This window comes from Equus przewalskii, chromosome 1, assembly GCF_037783145.1.
Source record: "Equus przewalskii isolate Varuska chromosome 1, EquPr2, whole genome shotgun sequence".
In the NCBI taxonomy this organism is placed as follows: Eukaryota; Metazoa; Chordata; class Mammalia; order Perissodactyla; family Equidae; genus Equus; species Equus przewalskii.
Window position 1 is genome coordinate 164,253,692 of NC_091831.1, and position 24,934 is coordinate 164,278,625.

General features: G+C 36.1%; 1 long non-coding RNA gene across 3 annotated transcripts in view; it reads left to right on the plus strand.

Moving 5' to 3' along the window:
• The window catches only part of LOC139084679 (uncharacterized), a 95,708-nt gene that overhangs the window by 47,994 nt on the left and 22,780 nt on the right, over positions 1 to 24,934 (plus strand). For 2 of the 3 annotated variants that reach the window (XR_011542245.1, XR_011542244.1), the window contains 2 exons: positions 10,794 to 10,946; positions 11,546 to 11,872. This is a non-coding gene — a long non-coding RNA (uncharacterized lncRNA). Of the gene's footprint in view, positions 1 to 10,793; positions 10,947 to 11,545; positions 16,245 to 24,934 lie in introns of those variants that run through there. The other variant, XR_011542243.1, reaches the window with a different exon arrangement.

The following is a 24,934-nucleotide window of genomic DNA, read 5'->3' on the forward strand; positions in this document are numbered from 1 at the left end:
AGTATTTCCCAGATACATCTGACAGAGGAACCCATCTTTTTAAAAATTTTTTTAAGGAAGATTAGCCCTGAGCTAACATCTGCCACCAATCCTCCTCTTTTTTGCAGAGGAAGACTGGCCCTGAGCTAACATTCGTGCCCATTTTCCTCCACTTTATATGTGGGATACCTGCCACGGCATGGCTTGATAAGCAGCGCGTAGGTCCTCACCCGGGATTTGAACCTGCAAACCCCAGGCCGCTGAAGCAGAACGTGTGAACTTAACCGCTGCGCCACTGGGCTGGCCCCCAGGGAACCCATCTTTTGTGGAATATCTATTTATATTTCATACTATTTACTTTTCTACTTGGATTTCCTGCAGGCATTTCAAGTGCATAAAGTCCAAATTAAGGAGATCATCTTGTGTACAGTGTCTAGTTGCGTCAGAAGTGTCACCATTGTCCCAGGCGTCCAAATTAAAACCTTGGGTTCATCCTTAACTTTTCTCACTCTCATCCACATTCCATCAACTCCCAACCCTTTTTGCCTTTACTTTTCTTTACTTGCTTTTTTTCAACCCTATTTTCAAGACCCTTGTCCACGCCAAGAAAATATTTCTCACAATAGTCTCATAACTGGTTTTCCCTGCTGTCCCACAATCGCTTCTCACATCATAACAGAGTTTTTGTCATATTAATTTCTTGTTTAAAATATTTCCATGACTTTTAAAAATTTGTATAACTCTCTGCTTCCCTCTTGATTTCACCATTTCACTTCTTGAGTCACTCTGTACTCTAGTTCTATTGAATGCTTTTGCTTCCCCAAAGCCAGCATGTTCTTTTCAGCTTCTAATTTCAGGGCATTCATATAGGGCCTCAGAGCTGTGTGCTGTGTGACACCAAGACTATGATGTAAGTGGAGCCCCCTAGAGTTGTGCAACATGACTTCCCTACCTATTACTAACTTTTTTGTTTTTTTGTGGGACCCTGTCTGACTGACTCTTCTTGTTTCTTGTTCTTCTTGTTTCTGATTGGCCATTGTTTCTTCTGGGGTGTCTGTTGTGACTACTCCATGATCCTTAGGCATCTCTGCTTTGTGTCTCCAAAGGATACCTCTATTTCTTCTGTCACAGCACTTCCACAGCCTTCTAAGTAACTATTCCTTTTTCTAACGAGGCTGGAAGAACTGAGGAAGCAAGACTTCTTCTATCTCGTTATGGTTGGCTATTCAGCATCTGACTGCTGTCTAGCACTACTTGTGTCTTCCTCAGGGCTTTTGTCTTTGCTCTTTCCCCTGTCCTTAGTGCTCTTCCCCAGATAGCCTCCAAGCTCTCTCCTTCACATCCTTTGAGTGTTTACTCAGGTATTACCTTCTTAGGTCCCTGACCACATTATGGCACTCCCTCTCTTGTCCCTGCCTATCTTTCTTTCTTATTCTATTCTGTCTCCATTATGTAATGAATGTTATGGCCCTCCAAAATTTATATGCTGAAATCCTAACTCCCAATGTGAATGTATTAGGAGGTGGGGCCTTTGGGACGTAATTAGGTCATGGGGGTGGAACCCTCATGAATGGGATTAGTCCCCTTTTAGGAAGAGACGTGAGAGAGATGATTTTTCTCCCTGCCATGTGAAGATACGACAAGAAGATGGCCATTGGTAAATCAGGAAGAAGGCCTTTACCAAAAACCTGACCATGCTGGCACCCTGATGTCAGACGTCCAGCCTCCAGAAAAGTGAGAAATAAATATTTGTTGTGTAAGACTTCTGGTTTATGGTATTCTGTTATGGAAGCTGGGACTGACTAAGAATATCTTTCTGGAGCTCAGCTGGTCTGGAGAGAGCTGACTTGTCAGATGTCAGAGTAGCTACCTAAGACAAGCCAAAATAAAGTCACAGTCAGACCTGCAATCACTTACTTCTAGATCAGAAGCAAGAAGTTAAACTGGAGAAAACATGGACTCCTCCCGTTCCATTTTCCCCATGGAAAGGGGCAGGTAGATCAGTGCAGAGGTGTGTGAGGGTAGTCTCTTTGCTGAGGAAGCCCTGAACAAAAGGCTCCTGTAGTTTTACGGACCTAAGGGGTGGATGAGGGGAGGGAGTAAAGGACTAGGAGTGGAAGAGTACTGAGTACTACTTCAGAGTGGAGAAAAGTGGCTTTGAAGTCTCCTCCATCCCACATAAGGAGATGTGAGTAGGGGAGCCCAGAGACAGCCTCAGCTGAAGGCTCCCAATAAAGAAGCCTTGGAATGAAGGGACCTGGGCTAGGAATGTAGACATGCGTCAGAGCGTGACTGGCCAAGAGGCCTGAGACCTTGGCAGCGACTCCCTTCAAATGACAATGCACTGGCTGTGCTCCAAGTCTGGGATGGGGAGGGGAGTTCCCCCATGAGGCCAGCCAGGTAGAGCCTTTGTGACTGCCTATAGTTGGGCCGGAAAAATCACACATAGATTTTTAAACCAGGAGCCAGAGTCCTTGGTCTCCCTAGAAGTTATTGCTTTTAACACACTATATATTAAAACTATGTATTTTATTTATTATCTGTATATTTTCACTACCATATAAAGTTCATGAGGGCAGGGGGATTTTCTTGCATGCTATTGTATTTCCTAAAATATAGGAAAGTACCTGTCACATGTAATTAATAAATATTTGTTCAATGAATGAATTAGTTTTACTTTGTATCTGCATTTTTGTCTCCATAATTAAACTGTAAATTTCCTTAAGGATTGAGACCTTGCCACATATTTCTTTCTCTATGTGTATCCTACTTCTCATCTAAATTAGATAGTTTAGCTGTTAAAAATTTTATTCTCTGGGTTCACTTGTAATCTGTATCTTGTGTCCTAAGATAACACTTGAGATTTATAACGGCTGAGTCTAATCCTCTCTTTATTTTAAAATCTGAAATATTTAAAAATAAATGCCATATATCCCCCTAATTTTTCTCTAATTCAAGTTAAATATCTCTCTTCCTCTTAATCATTCATCATATGACACTGGAGTTATGATGGTTATTTTATGTCAACTTTGCTAGGGCGTGGTACCCAGGTATTTGGTCAAACACTAATCTAGATGTCGTTTGAAGATGTTTTGAAATGAGATTAACAGTTAAATCAGTAGACTTTGAGTAAAGCGGGTTGCGCTCCATAATCTGGGTGGGCCTCATCCCATCAACTGAAGGCCTTAAGAAAAAGACTAACTTCCAAGAAAGAGGGAATTCTGCCAGCAGACTGCCATCAGACCTGAACTGCAACATTCTCTGTTCCCTGGGTCTCCAGTTCACCAGCTTACTCTGCAGATTTTGCCTGTCTCCACAAGTGTGTGATTGCATGAGCCAATTTCTAAAAATCTCTCTCTCTCTGTAGATATAGATGTAGATATGCATATACGTGTAGATATAGATCATCCTGTTGGCTCTATTTCTCTATATAGCCTTGACTAATACTGAAATCTTCCTTTTTTTGTTTTACCATCTAGTTTACTTTATTCTAGAACCACTACAATTTATCACTATTCCACTGAATTAATATATGGCTCCCAAGGAGACACAGTGCTCCACTTATGTTCTTGTCAATGTAAGGTACAAGGATATTGTTGACTCCCTTGCTACATATTGTCTTTATATAAATATGATATGTGTGCACTATATTTGTTGGCTCATATTAAATGTCTCATTAATTAAAAAATTGACTAACTTTAACACCTGCTTTGTTCCAGGAATTGTGTTGGAAGCTGTGAATATGGAACTATAAGGTATAGTCCCATTCCTCAAAGGAGATGGCTATTTCTTTCCTATTCACAATCTTTCCTATGCTGCGCTTGGGAAGTTTACTTTTTAAACGGAAGCATTAGTCTTTATTTTCTTCTTCTAGAATTTCTCCTTTCCCAATTTGATCAATTATTTTAACTCTTGTAATGAAAAAATATTGATTTTTCTATCATGATGCTGTCATTCAATATTTGGCTTTTTCTCCAAATTCATGCACTTCTTTTCTATGTCTGCGTCTATTTTTTTAACTCAAAATTGTGAATAAGGCTCACAACAGGTTCAAAATGGAACCATTTAATCACCGTGATTTGAGAATAGTTGTTCAACTAACACGTATCTACATAATTTAGAAACATCCTCTCCACATCTATCTTCTCCAAAAAGGCATCAGCAGAACACTGCATTAAATGCCTCATTGAAATGCAGATTTAATATGTCTATATAATTTAATTAATTTGGTATAATTTATTCTTAGTGAACTTAAAATGGCTATTGGTGATTGCCACTTCCTTTTCTAGGTGTTCATGAGCCATCTGTCTAATTACATGTCTTGGAATTTTGCTGGGAATTGACGGACTGCTTCATGATGTGTAATTTCAGTATGTACATAAAATTTTACATGGAAATTAGAAAAATATTGACCTCTATATCACTTTCTAGAATTCTTCCCAGTCACCATCATCATCCAGATACTTCTTATATTGGTGATGTAATTATATGCAGAATAAGGGTTGTCTTGTGGTACCCAGGGGTAGGGATGCAATTGTATCTCAGAAATGGACCATATATTAGTCCATTTGAAGGGAACCTCAAAAGTTCTCTCCATCTGTTCTCTCTATTTTCCTCTTCACATCGCCTTTTTTCTCTCTCTTTTCTTTTCCTTTTCTTTTCCTCCTCCTTCTCTTCTTCCTTCTCCATGGCACGAAATATTTCTGTTTTCTAGTTCACAAGTACATAATGGCTACTCCCAATAACTCTCAAATTTATATCCTCTTTATTTCAGAAAGTGGCCTACTTTAGGCTGAAATTGCTTATTCCATATTCTATGAAGAAAGGGTTTTTGTTTCACTTGATCAAGGTTTCCATGTCTGGATTAATTTGTATTGTCACGGGGTAGAGTTATATTGCATGAACATGACTACCTTGTTAATCATGTAGATGGTAGGAGGTAGAGCGGAGTTTTCAGAAGTAAAGGTGTTATACAGACAACCCAGCAGATATTCATTACACATGGTATCTCCTTTAGGTATCCAAGGCTGAGAAACTAAAGGCAGCTGGACACATGAGGCCTGGAATTGGAAAGACAGTAACTGAGGCTACTTCCTTTCTTTCTTGGGCCACCTGGTCTCTCATCTATGCTTTTCTCTATATGCATATCTTATGTCTTGATGCGCTCAGAATACTTGCATTCTTTGGCTACTCATGGCCTTTGCTCCTCCGTGACATCAATGTGCAGATGGCGCAGAATTGATAAAATGCTACCCCTGGGCTAACTTAAAATGAGTCTTCAGTTCTACTGCTTACCTTTATCTGACTAGTTACTATTTCTGAGTATCTTAGTTTATGTTCTTAAAGAAAGAGAATCTGCTTAGTTACTAGCTGCCAGTGGATCGGCTGAGGTTTTTGTAATGCATACATTGTTGAGAAGGGGACAAAGACAGGCCAACATATTGACAGACGTTTTTGCTTATATAGAATGTAATTTATCTATCCATGGACATATAAATTTACCTCTTGTTATAGGTATAACCATCTAATGTCTTTTATTTGCATTTGGTTTATCCTTACTAGTATGAAGATACATTTTCATTACAGGGAATGTGAGCATTAACTGTTACGCTTATTGACTATTTTTGGTTAATATGAAACGATCAGCATCAAGTAGTGGAATTAACCATTTCTCTTTTTAAATAATGCTTTTCACATGGCTGACAGATCTTTTTATTATTTTTAGTTACCTTAATAACTCTGTAATTGACTTTATACTTCTGAACTCTCCTTAACTTCCTTGAGCCTTAGTTTCCTCATCAGTAAAATGGATATAGAAACACCTCTATGTGAACAATTTAGCATCTTGTTTTCATATAAAAGATGTTCAAAATATAATCCTTTCTCTTTCCTTCTGTTACAGTGCATGCAGGGAAATGTACATAGCTATGTTAATTTCCTTCATATAGCTTTCCTTTTTGTTTCTACCTTGTGGTAGCCATTTATAATTTTCTCATCAGAATTTGTTTTTCAAGATCTCCAATCCTTTTAAAAGACTAAGGTTGTGGAATCACTGAGATCTCTTCTCTAACATTTTTACAATCTGCTTTTCTAAAGTCTAAGGTACCTGTCAGACTATGCTGAGTGTTTCCTTTCTTGGCTATTTCAAGCACTAAGATGACAAGTTGACTTTCTCTTGAGGTTCCTGTCACTTGAATTTCATGAACCAGTTCTTTTTCGTCCAAGTTAAGTCCAGAGAAGTAGTCCCTCATTGCTTCATCAAACAGCTGAGAGATGAAATTTCCAGCAAAATGAGACTTCTAGCAGATGTCTGGTTCATTGACATCTCAGCTATAACCTGCCTATCTCTAGTTCATTCTCAGATCAAATCATTTATGCCTTTCATTCCTTTAATCCTCAGTGTGGTATAGTGCACTGTTTCTCAAACTGTGGACAGAAGATGCAATTTCATGGTTCCTGAGTACTCTATAGAAATTTTAAATTTTGTGTGCTTTATTTTAATAACAATTTAAAAGTCAATGTAATCACATTCTGCATTATGATTTCAGTTCCTGGATTTGCATAAATATTTATGATTTAATAGTTGTTAAGTGATCACCTAAAGTAACACTGTTTAACATTATTGTGCTGGTAAAATGAGCAGAGTTGCCATTAAGATGGTATGTCTTAATGTCAAAATGAGAACAAAAATCTGCTGTACACTGTTTTTAAATTATTTTATCTGTTATAAACATTATTGTTTTGCAAAATAAATTTGCAACTAAATGACATTTTCATGAATAATAATTTAGTTTCTTAAGTTGTTCAATAGATTTAAACATTAATTTGACATCATAAAAAAAATGCAGTACTAGTTTAATTGTCACTGGCTAATGAGAAAAGAACACATGTGGACTCAGCATGTAAATAATGCATCCTCATCAAATGAAGGCCATGCTCTTCTGAGAGAATAAAGGTGTCATAGAGTCTGACGAGAAACAGTGGAGGAAGAATGGAATCATCACATGGCATACATACAATAACCTGAAGCATAACAATACATGTCATATCTACCTTGACTTTATTTAAGGAAAACAAATAATCCATTAAATAACGTTGAATGTTGGTGGTGGTATTGGTCATTGTTCTAATTTAGACTGTACTTTATCAATTTTAACGTTATAATTGTACTAGAACTGGATAGGTGTTGGAGCTACAATGGTGAGAATAAGGAATTGTTTGTTTCCATCCTAGTATAGATTTCTTGGCAAAGTCAGGGACATCACTCAAGCCTTGTGACTATTGCCATGGTTCTTTCCACCCCATGATGGTACTATTTCCTCAGATGACAGGTGAATGAAAGAACATCTTTCCATTCCCTCGCCGTCACTCATATAGCTGCTGCATGAGGTAGTCTAATATCAGTCTCTGAGGCTACTAGTCAAAGGGTTAAAATAGAAATATAGCTACTTCCGAGTATACATTTATTTAAGGAAAAGTCTTAAAGTAGCCCAGATATCTGTGTGGGTGGTCTCAGATTGGATGTGAAAGTATGGCGGAAGAAGGTGAGCCAGAGTGGAGAAGTAGAAGATGTGTCAGAGGGAAAGAAGAGGAGAAGGAAGGAGAAAAAGAAGGAAGAAAGGAAGATGAGGAGAGAAAGAAAGAGAGAATGTGGTGGAAAACGCAAAGAAAATGCAAATTCAACATGAAATTGACATAAATAATATAATTTAAAATAATTCTAAAGCTACAACATTGTTAATTAAACCAAGATAGAATATACACTTGATTATTGTCTTCTATTTCATTTTTCTTCCAACTCCTTCTTGGTCTTTTTGTAATTGAATAATATGTTATAGTAATTTATTTTTAGAAATATTTAGATTATGAGGTAGTCATTTCATTTTATGGTGTGTATACAGATAATAATTCAAATCTCGAGAAAGACGCACAGTTGGTAAAAAAGCCAAATGCAAAGGCAAAAATCTTAGGGCTGAGTATGTGAAATTTATTGTCAGAAAGTCAGGTTCCAAAAGGTAGCAATTAATACTTGATTCTGATAATTGAGTATTACACTTTGAAAAGATATATTTCATCTAAAGCGCTGGATAATATAAAAGTGGAAAAAAAAGTAGTCCATTTAGAAAAACTTGGCTGAAATAAAATAAAATAATAATAAATATGAATGAGATGCGTTTACTTGTTAAAACACGTCAATTTCAGTTTAAGTCAAATTTCTTTTAAAAAGACCACATGCTGTTTACAAGAGATACTTAAAAAAACAAAATAGTTAAAAATATAAATACATTAAACGAATAAATATTTAATACAAAACATGAAATTGTATTAGTTATAATGATATTAAGTAAATTGGGTCATTTTATTTGGCTAAAGTTTCAATCCATGGGGCACTGAATTGTAAATGCGAGTTCTCATAAGGTGGCTTGATAAAAGATTAATATGTACAAGCCAACTAAAATAAACCCAAACCAGAATGGCTCTAATAAACATAAAGAAAAACGTCTTTGATAAAGACAACAACAATTCCATAATACTGGACAAGAAATGTAAATATTGTATTACAATGGTTTCTCAAATCTCTGGAGAAAATTACGATTTTGATAGGGTTAACTATTTGAAAATAAAATTAATTTGTATCTGTTTTTAATGTGCTCACAATTTGGGATAAATAAGTGATCTAAACTGGTCAAATAATTTGGGAATACAGCTCACAATATACTGTAGGAGATTCAAAATAAGCATTATATATAAATTCTAAGTGTTTTTTCACCAGTGAGTCTTGCCTAATTTAAACTAACATGTTTTCCAGACTTATTTGATCATGGAATATTTTTACATAATAATATTGTCTTGACTTGCCATGTAACTGAAACTGTGCTGATATAACTTCAGCAGAAGGTGTACTGGAGACAAAGCTAATCACTACTGTCATTCTTTTTTCTTTTTTGAAGAGATAACTAATGCTATAAAATGAGATAAAAAATGTATAGACTTTGGAATCAATGTTGCCAAAATCATTATTAGTTTGCTAACAATAAGTTATCTACCTGAGAAAACCAAGAGGATCAATTGAAAATCTATTGGACCCAATAAATGAATTCGATGAAGTGATTTTTCATAAAATCGATGTACGAAATCAGTATCATTTCTATATGCCAACAAGAAACAATTAGCAAATTTGATGAATGTATCCTATTTATGATATCACTGGAATTAAACTTCATGGAGAATTTTGCAGGATCTCTATATTAAAACAAAGAAAATATATGCAAAACTATTTTTAGAGGTATTATAAACAAAACTTTGCTAAATGTAGCAACATGAGTGGTAGTAAATTTCTGGAATCTTAATTCTTCCTAGCCTACTTTCTTAGTTCAATCAAAACCTCTCTTTAACATGAGGCATTTAAGGAAAAGATATTTATCAGAGTAAGGCTAACTGCCTGCAAGTGTCTTCCCCCAGAAAAGGTAGCTCCATCTTATATTGCCATTCAGAGGAATAAGTTTCTAATTAATACTCAATTACCTTACTCCTTTATGGGGCAAAAGTTCAATGATACAAACCACTTTATTTTTTGGCTAAGTTGTACTGCTTTGTAAAATTGGTCCTTGACGTATTTTGAGTTAGAACATTATACTTCCTAAAACTTCCGTAGGCAATGTGATTTTTTATTTCTTTATTTTTATTTCAAGGAGAAAAATTATAATACACTGCAGAAGGAATTCCATAATAAATAGAGTCATTAATGCCTTATTACTTTTCATTTCACCAAAGTTAAACAACTTACAAATTCTTTGTAATTTTAGTCAAAATTCAAATATTTTTTTGTGGGTAAAACTTGACAAAATGATTATAATATATATTTTAAAAAATAATCACAATAGAACAACCAAAGGAACATTGAAATTAAAAATTCAAAATATGCAAACAGAATAAGTATATCAGTGAAAATATTAGTGCATAATATAGAACCATGTATATAAAGAACTTACCAGATAATAATATTGACCTCTCAAGCAGGAGGGATGAAAGGAAAACATATGGATATTGGATTAATTTGCTAGTTGTTTGAGAAAAAGCACCTTTTAATGCCTCTTATTTTTGTCATAAACATTAGAGTTAAACAAGTAGAAATGATTTTCAGTAAAAGCACAGTCCATGATATAACGCTGTCGTGAGTTCACAGTCTGTATGCTCACTTACTTTACAATTGGCAGTTTGCTGTGTAGAAAGCATGTGTCAGATAAATACACGTGTGTGTACAGGGTGTGGCACATGAGGACTGTGGTAGTGTACACACTGGTACAATTTTATATCGACGTTATGTGCAAGCCTCCATCTAAAATATATAGACTCGAACCACAAGTTTCCTAATCAATGACCCCATCATAAGAACTTCATTTACGTGGTTTATTGTGAAGGTTGTACAACAAATGGACTAACATAGCTGCACAAGTTTATCATTGGTGTTCCAATGATTTAAAATTCTAGTATATGTAACAGATTTTATGTGTTTAATTAAACAAGTAATTTAAACATCACAAGCTTCACTATCCTCATATATATATGAATAATAAAACCTTCCCCATTGGAATTAAATAAGACTGCAAATATAAAATACAGTGGCATGTAGTAGGTACTTAAATATGAATTTCTTCCATTTCCCTTTTCCCTGAATGGCCTGCCCACTCCCACTGAACACCTAGTATAGGGTAACAGTAGGGTTATCTGAGACTGTTCCATGCAAATAATGCATTTTAACCTTTGATATGGGACAAATGGAAGTTAATTAATTCATATTTTTTTCTCTTTAGATGCTAACCTACTAGAACTATTAACTGAAAGAATCCACACAAACAGCTATAATTTATGCAATGAAATAATGGGAGAGCCCTAAATCCAACAGCCCATTTTGCTTATCTGTGGCTCTGACCCTGACCCTGCGTGCTCTAGCTACTGAGATGATGGTATGTACCATGTTGGAAATTCAAAAGTCAGAACATTTGCATTTCTGTGTACTCAGTTGGTTTTGTTAATCCAGAACTATGCGAAATATCAAATCACCATTGCCTAAAGATCTTGTTTCAGTCCTTCACCAATGTTGTTCTCTCCTCCTGCAGTATTCTTCCAACACTATCACTGTCTTCAATTTATCTGCCTAAATCCTCCTCAACTTTAAGTTCTTAATTTAGACATTATTTCCCTGGGAAGTCTTCTGGGATTCTTCCAAACCTAGGTACTATGCTTACCCATTTCACACACTTCCATAGCATCTGAGTTTCCTCTTCCAATACATTTCTCGAATTGCATTGAAATTACTCTCTTTATATATCTGAACTGCATACTGGACAGAAAGCTCCCCGAGAGCCTGGATCTGCTATATTGCTTACCATTGTCCCCTTATTGCTGTGCTCAGGTCATGGCACAGTGTAGGTACTCAATTAATATATTACTTTTTTTTGAAGAAGGTTAGCCTTGAGCTAGCATCTGTTGAAAATCCTCCTCTTTTTGCTGAGGAAGATTGGCCCTGAGCTAACATCCATGCCCATCTTGTTCTATTTTATAGTGGGACACCTGCCACAGCATGACTTGATAAGCGGTGCATATGTCTGAGCCCAGGATCTGAACCAGCAAACCCCAGACCACTGAAGCAGAGAGGGCGAACTTAACTGCTACGCCACTGGGCTGGCCTCTCAATTAATATTTTTTGAATTGAGACTTTAGGAAAAGAAGAGGATTGCTATGGGATTCAATCCAGTATAAAATCTGGAAAGAGAAATTTATAAATCTAAATTATAAACTCAATACAGCATTTGAGAACCTATTTTGACTTTTAAACAATTTTCCTACTACATTCATTGTCTGTATTGAGGATTTGATGTTCTGCAGAAAAGTAAGTGATGCCTCATGACAAACATTCACTATTACGTAAATGTGTAATGGACAGTTTTATCACTAGCAAAATGATCAACTTGTGATATTTGGAATCAAATCCTGGACTAATCTGCTATCACTTATAAACACTCAGGAGACTCCAGAGTATTTTACTCAAGTTTTCAGGCTGTTAGTGATAGAAATTAGCACAGGAGGCAGAAGCAAAACAAACCAGTGATGCACAGAGGTGGAGTACACTCTGTCAGGAAGCCATGTGCTGGAAACAGCGGTGTTGAAAGGCTAAGTGCAGTTGTTCAGATCTTTGCCGAGCAAAACCTTGTCTTTAAAAGAGATTTGATTGCTTGCAGAGCAAAGGATTTTAAGCTTTCCAAAACTTCAGTGTACTTGATTTCTGATCTAGGAAACAAATATCATCGTATTCAAACACAACTTTAGCAACTCAATGATTGCAACAATTCAAGAAGGAATATTAAGGGAATTTACAAGAACACTTTATTACCACGGACTTTAGGTCTGTGGATTAGCATTCTCAGGCACCTGTGTTTTATTTACGTAGGGAATAAAATTGTTGAAATATTGAGCTAATTTAGCAGGTCTTTTTTGCTATTGCAGTTGGCATACCAGTTTCAGACAATTGTATATACAATTTTCTTCAAGCACTGCATTGGTCTTACTGCAACTGTCCTTCTGGGTGACTGCGATTTGTGAAGATAGGAGGTAAAATTACGAGTTGATTTTTTTGGTGCTTAGCCAGGACCTATACTCTTCATTTTACTCTTCCATACTGAAGCAAAGCTGTCACTAAAACATTGAGGCAAAATGATGAAATTGATGAACGTAGAGTTGCAGGAAACTCTATCAAATACTAAACATTTACGCTCTTAACATCAGTTAAAGAAAGAAATGACTAAGTGACCAGGTAAATTCAATCTCTCTCAAGTGAAATTTTGGGAGTGTTAGATAATCTGTTAATCATGAGATATATGTTACTAAGTCACTGTCTGTAAAACAGAATTGTACCATCTTCACTGTTGACCGCATTTATTGGCATTCAACATTTACTAAACTTGTGTTTTAGAGAGAAAGACGGTATGGGGTTCTTGAAAGCAAAAAAGTGCAACAGAAGATTTTCTTTATGCCTTTAGAAGCTTGTAATCTAATTAGGAACATTTTAACTACCGAAACAGATTTTCTGTAATTTAAATTGCTATTAGTGTGGATTATTGCAGATTCCCTTAGTATTCTGCTGCTTAACAGCTGAGGAAAAGATAAGTAGAAGAGAAACAGTCAGGTGAGATCAAGAATGAAAGGCTTCTTGAAGAAGATGAGGTTTACACTGTGTAAAGTAGATAATATACTTGCCATTGCAAGTAATAGAAAACTCAAGTCCAACTGGCTTATAAAATAAAGGAGATTTATTGGCTTGTGTTGCAGAATTCAAAGGTAGATCTGGCTTTTGAAAAGGATTGATCCCGAGGTACATAATATCATCAGAGTCAGGCTCCGTTTCTTTGCAGTCTTTTGGCTCTTCTCTCCTTAGTGTGTTGGCATCACAGTCAAGCATCCCTCTTTTGGTGACCGAAACAGTGATTTCAGAATTCCAGACTTTATACACTCATCTCTTTCTCCTGAGGGTGTTATCCTCAGATAAAGTCTGGAATTCTCTGAGCACCTCTGAATCTCTGAACTAATTATCGTGACTAGAGAGGGATAGAATGCATATGCTCCATCACTGCCATTGGAATAGAAATTAAATTCCTTGGAAAGACCTGTATCTCAAATGGAAACAAGAAACTATTAGGAAGAGGAAAGGGGGATAAGTGCGGAGAAGGCAACCGACAAAGATTGGCTGGACTTGAATTTTAAAGAATGCTAAAAGAACATAGACTTGTAGAGAAGATAGGGTAGGATTCCGAATAGAAGGAGTAACGTGGAAATCAGCAAGTTGTGTTGGATCATGAAGATTACCTTAACTAGCATATATAGAAATAGTGAGATATTGATTAATTACATGATTGGAAGTTTTTGGATGGTCCTGAAGACTAGTTTAAGAATGTTAATTTTAAAAGCTATGTCATGTGCTGGGCACCCTGGTGTATAAGTCGCCCCAGATGAAACTAATCATTCTCCCGTCTACTTGCCCTCCATGGATATGGCAGCCAGATTATCAACATAAGCCTTTTAGTTCTGCATGAGAAAAGCAACAGTCTTAGGGAAGGCTGAAGTTACCTGAATGCAGATGTCATGGACTAAGAGATTAAGTGTAGCTTTTCTTGATAGAAATTGTGACTGTATTGATAGTTTTATGTGCAAGTTCCCCTACTCCCACTGGAGAAAAGGCTATGGAACTGATTTCATCTTTCAACTGTAGCCATATACAGTTTGGGTTGTTGATGTTCCATGGTTGGTGATATTTTAAAGACTGAACAATACAGAATTTGCTAACGTTAGAGTTTGTATTCCAGTGTGATGAACTTCTCAAAGCCAAATAAGAGTATACTCATCTGAAAAATAGAAGGGCTTTGGTTGAGAAGAATGTACATTCTCCCTGTCTATCATCTAAGAGGGTCTCTGAAACAAGGATAAGCTCTAAGGAGACAGACTTAGACACTGTTGAAGGAAAAGAAAATAAGTCTTCTTTTTTGTATCATTGTGATTGTTTTGTTCTGAACTTAGAACTACAGACATACACAAAGTAATCCCAGTGTTGGGAGTAAGCTGAATCTTAACTCATTGTGACAGCATTGGAGATTTATGGGGAGAAGTCCTAGTGAAGACTGCTGAAGAAGTCTGCTTAGCCTGTTGACTCTGAGAGTAGTGACATCCTGTAGTCTTTATAAGTAATTCTCTTTGTTGTACTTACCTTTCATTTTACTCCAATTTTCAGTAAAATATATATATCTTAAATATATAGTTTGGTCTTTGCTGAATTATAGGGAACTGGGATGGGCTTATATCAGGCTTGGAATGGAATGACCCAAGGGATATGTCTGACTTCACCCTTGATGCCAGAGTAGTGGTAATAGTGGTCATCCCCCATCGAGGAGAGTAGTGAGAAAAGGAGCCACAGTCTTAGGAAGGTCAGCAGCAGCAATGGCAGCAGTGGGGCTACCTGGTGGGGAGGCTGGAGGGGAAGAAATATCCTTGAGCACAGAAAGACACCTCAGAAATATCACTGAATATAACTAAGGGGATTCTTATAAATAGCTGCTGACACTTTGTTGGAGGTTATTGAACAAGAATATAAATTTATGTCATACTCAAAGGCTGGTGAATTTGCAAGAACATTTTTGTGATTATTATAGGGAACCAGAGTAATAACGGTATAAGAACAGTAATGGCGGAACATCACACAATACTCTTAGCTATGTATAGTGTCAACCAGAGGGCAAAATAAACTATAGATCAAGGGAACCAGTGCAGAAGTGAATGAGAAATATATCACTTCAATGAATTTTAAGTTCTTATGTTTCAAAATAATTTGCAAGCTTTAGGGTTGACCAAAATGTGTGTTGTGAGTGGTGTAAGCTAATAACAGTTGAAAAGAAAGCAGTTGACTCTGGAGAAGAAGAAGAAATGAGAGAATGGGCTCTAAGTTCCTAGTTCTCTTTTTCATTTGTTGCCTAACATTTCAGTCCAGAATACCGCCCTAATTCTCAAACACTCAATTTCATGTGGTCTTTACTTTTCTAGAAGCAAAGCTTGATCAGAAAAACGAAAGTGGATGTTTCTTTATGTCAACCATGTTTGTAACTTCTTTATGCTGTGGAAGTAATTTTAGGAGACATACAGAGTATGTAACACCATTTCTGTGTCCATTTGTGTTTTTATGAGTAAGATGAATTGGAGCACATCATATTTCAAATGCCAGGTTGTGTCTGTCTCTTAATATGAAACAAAAACCTAAATAAAGCAGTATACATTTCCCCTGGAATCATTAAATTAGACTCTAAAATGTTGGGGTTTTTTAATGTGTTCGTTGTGTGTTTTGTATGTTGTTTATTAAGTCCTGTACTGAAACGGAGGGAGGAGTGAAGAGTTGGGTGGACTTGCTGTGACAAGAAGACAGCAGTTTGACATGTCGTGATATCTAAGCTTCAATATCAACAATGACTTTTGACAAATTTTGAATCACTGATTTCTTTACAGCTGCCTGTGTGCTTCATGAACTAAAGAATATTTAGCTCCATGTTCAGGGATCCTTTTCAGTTCTAGTAATTATAATCATTCTATGATTTAATTTTAATCATTTGTCCCGTGGGTCCATGTTAAAGAAAAATGTATAAAATATTGTGCAGAATTATAGCAAAGTGACTTTTAAATAATTTAATAACAATGGAAAATAAAAATATGTTTCTAAGTAAGAAAAATCCTGTGTTACCAGTGTAAGAGTTTTGTTTTTAATTAGCATAAAAATATGTAAAAATTAGCCTAAAGCCATTGAGGATTTCAAGTAACACTCTCCTTTCACATTTTGCTTCTGTAGAGGAATTCAAATATTTTTGCTAAAATATCTTTACTAGAGATGTAATATTAAAATTCTGAAAGCTGTTGAACAATGTTAGACAAGTTGGTGGTTTCCTGTTTAATGCTACAGTTAAAGGTTTATCAAGGTATTTAAACTTTGAATTGTACGTAAACGTTTATTGGAACAGCTTGACAATATTTTATACTCATAAAGATAGCTCATTAAAAACAAATCTGAAATGGGGCTGGCCTGGTAGTTAAGTGGGAACGCTCTGCTTCAGTGGCCTGGGGTTCGCCGGTTCAGATCCCGGGTGTGGACATGGCACCGCTTGGCAAAAGCCATGCTGTGGTAGGCGTCCCTTGTATAAAGTAGAGGAAGATGGGCATGGATGTTAGCTCAGGGCCAGTCTTCCTCAGCAAAAAGAGGAGGATTGGTGGCAGTTAGCTCAGGGCTAATCTTCCTAAAACAACAACAACAACAACAAAAAGCAAATTTGAAGATTTCCTTTGCCAAATCCTTTTGCAATTTATCATGTTTGGGAGATGTTTGGTAGGAAAAACTCAATAAAAGCGAATATCATACTTTGCAAGTTTCACATGAAAGTTGGTAGTGTAACTGCTTGTTTAGAAGTAAAATTCTCTTCTCTTCTCCTTTCCTCTCCTCTCCTCTCTGCTAACCTCCCTTCCCGCCCCCTCCCTACTCCTCCTTTTCCCTCTTCCCTCTTATCTCTTCTCCTTTTTGTCTTTTCCTCTCCTCTCTTCTTCCCTCCTTCCTCTTCCTGTTAATTGAAAATAACTCCGTTGGTGTTGGGAAATAAAAATGCCAGTCACAATGTTGTAGCGTAGAGGTGTCTTAGGTATCTAAGTTTTTTAGCTCTTGCCATGTGGAAAAGATGAGGAACATGGATGGCAATTTTCTTGAGGGCATGGGGCCTGTCTATTTTATTTATTATGTTCCCTGTGCTCACATAGAAGAACATAACAGACACTTTCATTATAAACTCCAGTAAAATAACCATATAAAAATGTTCCTGAACCTCCCATCTGATTGGTAATGTCTGCTTATAATAAAGCTTAGGACTTCGGGATTCCGTGACACCTTTTATAACCTGAGTTACTTTCACAATCTTCTCCTTGACCATTCAGTTTAGTTATGCTATCAGTTATTTCTAGTTGTTTTCTATTAATATTTTACATCTTTGAAAAATTACAACCATGGGATTTCCTGAACCTTGGCATCTGGAAACAAATTTCAAAATTTTAAATTGTTTTTCAGCTTTCCTTTAAAAAAAATGTTCAATTCTAAGTGGAGTTTAGTTTCTTTCTAAGAAGAAAACCAATTAAGTTGTCCTTGAGAATACGTGAGTAAAAAGGTTCTTTGAGTATCATATTTTCTTTTATATTGACTGTGGATGAGAGAGTGGGCAAGCCTTCTTAACACTATCCTTGGATGGCTTAGAGGAAAGGTGAGAGCTGTACAGTTTTGATGATCCTCCTTGGCTGGGGAGGTAAATCCTTTCTGTTGTAAGCTTCTAAGTATCATGACTGACGTTAGCTATCCTAATGGGGCTTCCATCAGATCTTGGCAAAATTTTTTTTTTTTTTGAGGAAGATTAGCCCAGAACTATCTGTTGCCAATCCTCCTCTTTTTGTTGAAGAAGGCTGGCCATGAGCTAACATCCATTCCCATCTTCCTCCATTTTATGTGTGGGGCACCTACCACAGCATCTCTTGCCAAGTGGTGCCATGTCCGCACCCGGGATCTGAACCAGCGAACCCCGGGCCACTGCAGCATAACATGCTCACTTAATCGCTGTGCCACCTGGCCCGCCCCCTTGGCAAGAGTTTTTAAGTTCCTAATTCTCATATGATTCCAGACAAGAGCATGATTGTTTAAATATTAAAATATAAATTTATTTCCATAGATATCTGGTAATGAATAGATGATTTATTTTCCAAAGTCTATTTTGTTCTTTGCTTTGCTGGAGAAAACATCCAGGCAATGAATCAATGCAAACAGTAACCATGTACTCCTTTCCTTATACTTTTAAAATGATAATATTTATAATAAGGAATAATTTGGATAAAAATCAGCTCACAAACTAATGTATGTTGACATGTTCATCACTTGCCTTATATGAAATTAGTTTTTCAATAATCTAGGAAATTTTGGCAGATGTTTGACAAACAAATCTGGATGTAAGGTTGATGACCTAATTCCACATTTAAAATATTAAAACGTTTCACTTTCTTAAATTTTGTTTAAAATATTTGTGTTTACAATTTATTCAGAAAGTGTAGGTATGCATATCCTTTGATTTAAAGGTTGTCAAGTCATGTCCACTTGGTATTTCTATACCTGGAAATTCCAAGTACAGGGAAAGTCAGGGCTGGCGCATTTTTCCCTCAGAGCCAGAGTAACCACACATGGTCATTTTAGAAGATCCTTCAGATGACTGTCAAATACTTGGCATTCAAATTTGGTGTCACTAACATTGAAAACATTTAATGAACATGAATGCCTCTGAAAGTCTTAGAATGTAAGAGCTGAAGGAGGAAGAGTTTGAATAATTCAGAATCAGGAGTGTTAACAATATCATAGCCAATATAATTATAAACATGAGATTTGTGAGATCTTAACTATGAGAACAAGTTAACAAAAGCAAGGACTGAAAATTCAGCTATCAAAAGTTGAAAAGTTGGGAGTCACCTGAATTTCCTTTGTTTGAGCAATAGCCAAAATATGGACCTCCAAAGACTCCGTAAAACTTTTATTGACATTTCGGGTTTATTGGCAACATAGACAGAACATCGGGAGAATGATGATGTGAAGATGTAAATATCGGCTGCACTGTGTCAAGTCAGGCAGGATGACAGAGCCATACTAACAAACAGGTATTATGCCAAACTTTTAATTATATTTTTATACATTTGAAAAAGTTCTACTTTTTCTAAGGGGACGAAAATTATGCCCCAAAGTACAGTCTGTCTTTGTTGCTAACTATTACCTGGATGCTCTCACAGTTTATTCTAATGGTTCGAATTTCTGTAGTTCTTAAAAATCCCTGAAATAGCATTTTCATGAATAGAGGACAATAATTATTTCTTTGTTTATGTGGTGGAAAAGAACTAAGTTAAAAATTTAGTCTTGCGTGGTTCATGTCATATTTTGATAATATGGTATAAGTCAGTACAAGATAGAAAAAGGAAGAAAATTTACAAAGACTTCTGCCCAAATTTGTAAATGCTTCTGACAGCATGTGCCTCTATTGTGAGACGGTGCATTAGATTCTGTTGGAGGCTGCAAGGGTAGGGTTAGGGAAGGAATATTCCTGTACAAGTTAGGAAAGAGGGTTTCTATTTGGAGTGCAAGGAACGACTCCTCACAAAATGTAGAGCACAACAATAGACAGGTTATTTATCTAATTGTCCGAGAAATATCAGGAAACAGCAACACATGTAATAGACTCGTGCTATTACTTTCCCTCAGTATGTGCTCTCTTTAGACAAAGATTGTCATAAATTCTAATAGTCACACTATTTATACCTCCTTCAATATGCTGTGCACTCTGATTCTTCCTTGCTGTTCCATCTGCATTTCTTCTTGTTTCAATTTACCGGTCAGTTATACATATTTCCAATTGCCTTTTCTTAAAGTCATTCCTGATCCAGCCCCAGGCAAAATTAACCACAGAGTCTAATAATTATTTGGTTATTTAAAACTTGTTTGCTTATGTGTCTGTCTTTTAAATTGCATTTATCATAAGGGCAGGACCGTACCATTTTATATCTCCATTTCATTGTTTAAGTATTTATTTAATTGAATAAATTAATGTCTAATAATTTTGTATTACTTTGTAACTCACACATATATTGCTATTTTTTAAATTTTTGCTTGATATTCAGTTTTCATATTTTTCTATAGCAAATTCCATATTGTTTTCAATGTCCAACTGTACCTTTATATTTCTAAATTTTTCTTCCTGTGTCTTGCCTCAAAGCTTTGCCCTTAAATTCCAAAGGATAATAAGACAAATTTCCTTTGATAATCCATTAAAAAAAAAAAAAAGCTAAAGCTCTATCTTGCTGAGAACCTGTAAGAGTCCTTGTACTCATAGATACTCTATATTTCTAATAATAGTTCAGTGTTAGGAAAGATTAGTGGCCTCTCTTTTCTGTCTGTACATCACAAAGAGGAAGACAGTTTTCCTCTATTTAGTAGCTTCATAATCTAATCTCCACTATAGTCCCCAAACCAGTTTGTCAGCAGTCCACTACTTAAACCTAATACCCTTGCCTCCCATTCACCTCAGTTGAAACAGTATTATTGACAGAAATGAATTCTGGAGGGAAATTAAGAAAGATAATTAATGTGGTGCCCCTTACAGATACTAAATAGCATGTCTATCTTTATTTGTTTGGGGGAAAGCATAGTAACTCCATCCAATTTAAATGAATTGATATAAAATTTGGCACAGGGACTCTCAACTCAGAGACCTTATTAAATACAAGGATGATACTATGTTACGTTTGAGCAACACCTGTTGAAAATTAACACCTAATAGGCTGCAATTACTTAACGGTTTCCTCCAGAGGAAAACTGCCCATTTCTTTAATTCAATTCACTTTGTCTAGAAGAATTTGATGTGTATTATTCAGCCTCTAGCTCTAAACAGAGGCAAAAATATTTGTTTGTTATAAAATAAACACATCAGTTGTTGGGAAGTCCTGTTAAACAGCAGAAACATTTTTCCCCCTTTGGACTTTTGTTTCAAATACTACCTAGCATTTTATTTTGTGCGTATATGTCACATAAAATTCTTTAGCTTCAAATAGATCTAATAGGGTTAAAGAACTGAATATAACCAAAGGTATTTATTTTTTAAATTAATTTTCATTTTTGTTTGGTATAACCCATACATGCCATTTGAAAGGTCAGATAGTACTCCAAGGCTTGTAACAAAGCAATAGCAATCTCCTAGTCCACCAGTTCCTTCCAGATTCCCCTCCCCAGGGCTGATGTTCTGTGGGTACACTCCGGTGTGGCCTTGCTGGTTGTTTATGGACAGAGAGCATTGGATTAATTGATTTCTCTATGTTATTGGTTGTCAAATATTTTGAAATTCAACCTTGCTCCTATCTCCAATTCCCACTCCCCAGAACAAATTACTTTCAATTATTTTGTAAAGAATTTTCGATAAGTAATAGAGAACCATGCAAAAGAAAAATGAGGTCATTATTAACTCCAGAAAAAAGACAAAAAGTCAAGAAAGGAAATGCAATTTCGGTAACCTTGAGTCAGCACTAACATTATTTATATAGTCATAATAATGTTAAATCTGAATATGGATTTAGCTCAGAACTATGATACAACTATGTTGAGAGAAGATAGGGAACAAAGAAGAGGAAATGGCGTGAACAGCAGCCCTATAAACATGCAACAAATTATTTAGAAATGTGAAAGAAAATAGCAGAAGAAACATCTAAAGAATTTAGTTCCTCTAAACTCAGTTGGAAATATACTTTTTCTACCCTTTTAGTGATTATCCTAGAAATCAGAATTTGCATGCTTAATTCATTAATGTCCAAATGTATTTTAACATTTTTGTTCTCCTCTCAGAAGATATAAGAACTGTAGAACATTTTATTTCCATTTAACACTCCATCTTCAGACTTACATGTTGTTGATTTTGTGTATTTTACTTCTAGTTTTTAACCACAAAACATGTTATCATTGTTGTAAATGGCCCTTGCTCATTTTCACTTGCTTTGGTCTTCGCTTCTGAGATCACTGTCCTTCTGCCTATAGTGCGTCCTTTAGAATTTCTTTTCATGAGGTAGGTGTGTCTTGGCTTGGGCAGAAGACAGCGTCATGCTGGAAAATGGAAATCTTTGTGAAGAATGCCTCTTACATGGAAGCATTTTTAAATAAAATAGAAGAAGAGCTTTTCTGGGTGAATCTGATTAGACACCTAGACTCTTAGTCTATGATCTCTGATCGTATCTTGGCTTCAGTTTTCTCATCTGTAAATTGCAGCTACAGAGCAACGTGGTCATTTTGTAGTCTACAATTCCCAGTTCTTTGACTATCTAAGATCTCTTTACACGGTTAACATAATCTATCAATTTGCCATGGTACGTAAGCAGAATGATCTGTTTTTTTGTTTGTTAGTTTGTTCATATATAACTTTATCAACTGTTTCCCCAAAGCAGTAGCCACAGTGTAAAAGAGAGAAAGGAGTCAGATTTAGCAGGTAGAATTTTGCCAGTGACTTCTGCCCTTATCCTAGACTTTATTATTTGTAATGTTAGAAGGAGGTGGTGGTGAAACAAGGGTTTTGCAGGCCCTGTATTTCTTTGGGCCCCAAAGTTTTGAGGGGATCATATAGTATGCCCCAAGCAATACCAGTGTGCCCCTCAACCCCAAGGGGCAGCATTCACATTGTTTTCTATGTGAATAGTGCCTTCTGGAAATCTAGGAAATTCAAAAAATCTGCATCCTGGCTTTTGCTACATTTCGAATTCTAACCCTTGGAGTTGTGCAATGCAGCCGCCCTAGTCTCAAGTGAGAATCCACCTGCCTGAAGGTAAAGCCTTGCATAAATCCTTTTCTTAATGAGGCCAGAAAAGAAGGCTTCTGGAGGAGAAGGATGGTAAAGACGGAGCAATGTTTACAAGGGAAGGGAAGCCAAGAGATTTCTGATTCCTGCTTATAGTTCCAGTTATGAGAGCCGACTTCAGGCAAGCGTGACTACAAGCTTAATCATATAGCATGGTAGCCTCTTAAAGTCATTATAGCGGCATCAACAACGATGGGCATATATTACTTATTGCATCTATCATTTCATTTTTGTGAGTTCACCTAATCCAGAAATGGAAAAAAAAACTACAACAAAATTACTTGCCCTCCCTTTGCCACCTCATGCCTAAGAATGTTTCTTTTGCTTTGTCAAAACAGAAAAAAAGCCTTGTTGATGCAGCTGTATGCTCACAGGAGATGATGCAGTTGGGCCGAGTTTTACTAATAATTTCATTGAAGGGCAGTTTTTTAAGGATGGAAAGTCATTTTCACAATCAAATTCTTTTTCAGTTTTCTCCTATGTAATAAAGATAGAAAAACAGATATCCTTAAAAGCTATGATAATGACATTCTTCTTTCAGTTTTTCTACCTATAGATTTCTTCACCATTCTAAGCTTTTAGGAATATACAACAACTAAATGTCATTGGTTTGACTCCATTTTTTTTTTCTGAAAATTTTTCATAAACTCCTATAGAAAGAGGGGAAAGAGTTTGATGTGGCATATTATAAAAGAAAAGTAACTTTCAAATTCTTCCTATCAAAGTGATTATTCTCAGCTTCTAATTCCTGTAGGGGAGTAAGGCACCTACTCTTCTACCACCTACGTTTCTCTCCCTCTCCAATCTTAAGGGCACCTCATCTGAATTAGCATTTATCCATTCCTAAGGCACCTTCAGTTCCTTAACTTTATCTAATATGCTTTGCTACCCTCCTGTCTGATTTTTATACTTATCCATTTTCTTTTTTTTTTCTTTTTTAAAGATTTTATTTTTTTCCTTTTTCTCTCCAAAGCCCCCCGGTACACAGTTGCATATTCTTCGTTGTGGGTCCTTCTAATTGTGGCATGTGGGACACTGCCTCAACATGGCTTGATGAGCAGTGCCACGTCTGCGCCCAGGATTCGAACCAACGAAACACTGGGCTGCCTGCAGCGGAGCGCACTAACTTAACCACTCGGCCACTGGGCCAGCTCTTATCCATTTTCATGTGAACAGTTAAATATAGTCAAAAATCTCTAGTAAATTTAAGAATAGAACAAGACATATGCATTCTTGTTCTGGTTAATATTGATAAACGAAGTGAAATAGACATACTGCATGACAGATGTGTATTTAATTTTGAGGTAAGACGATATATATTTTGAAGATACAAGTGATGAAATGTTCTCTGTTAGCTATGTCTATTAGTTAATTTGAAATGCACCACAGACTCAAATATGTATACAAGTATCTAGATTTCCTTCATAACCTTCTGACTGGGTAAAGAATATTTTCCAGTGATTTCTCTCTCAAACTGATCATGTAACTCTTTAGTAGGTAAGTGTGTAGTGGAAATAAAAAAGGAATGTCTTTTTTTTTCCTTTTTTGGCCAAGGAAGATCTGTCTTGACCTAACATCCATGCCAATCTTCCTCTATTTTTTAGCATGTGGGCCACTGGCACAGCATGGCTGCTAACAGAGTGGTATAGGTCCACACCCAGGAACCAAACTGCAGCTGGGCCACCAAAGTGGAAAGTGCTGAATTTAACCACTAGACCACTAGGGCTGGCCCCCCAAAATGGAATATCTTTTAAACTCATCAGTATTTTCCTTTTTTAATTAATCCTCAAATTCACTTATATTGTTTGAATGCTATATATGATCCTGCCGTTATGAAGTTTTACTCTTTACTCTTATTGAAATTACTGCAGTCATAATACAGATGGTCATTTAATGACCAGTAATCTAAATTTATATTTCTGTCCATGTTTTAAATACCTTTGAATATAAACTATGCATACATTTTCTTTAAA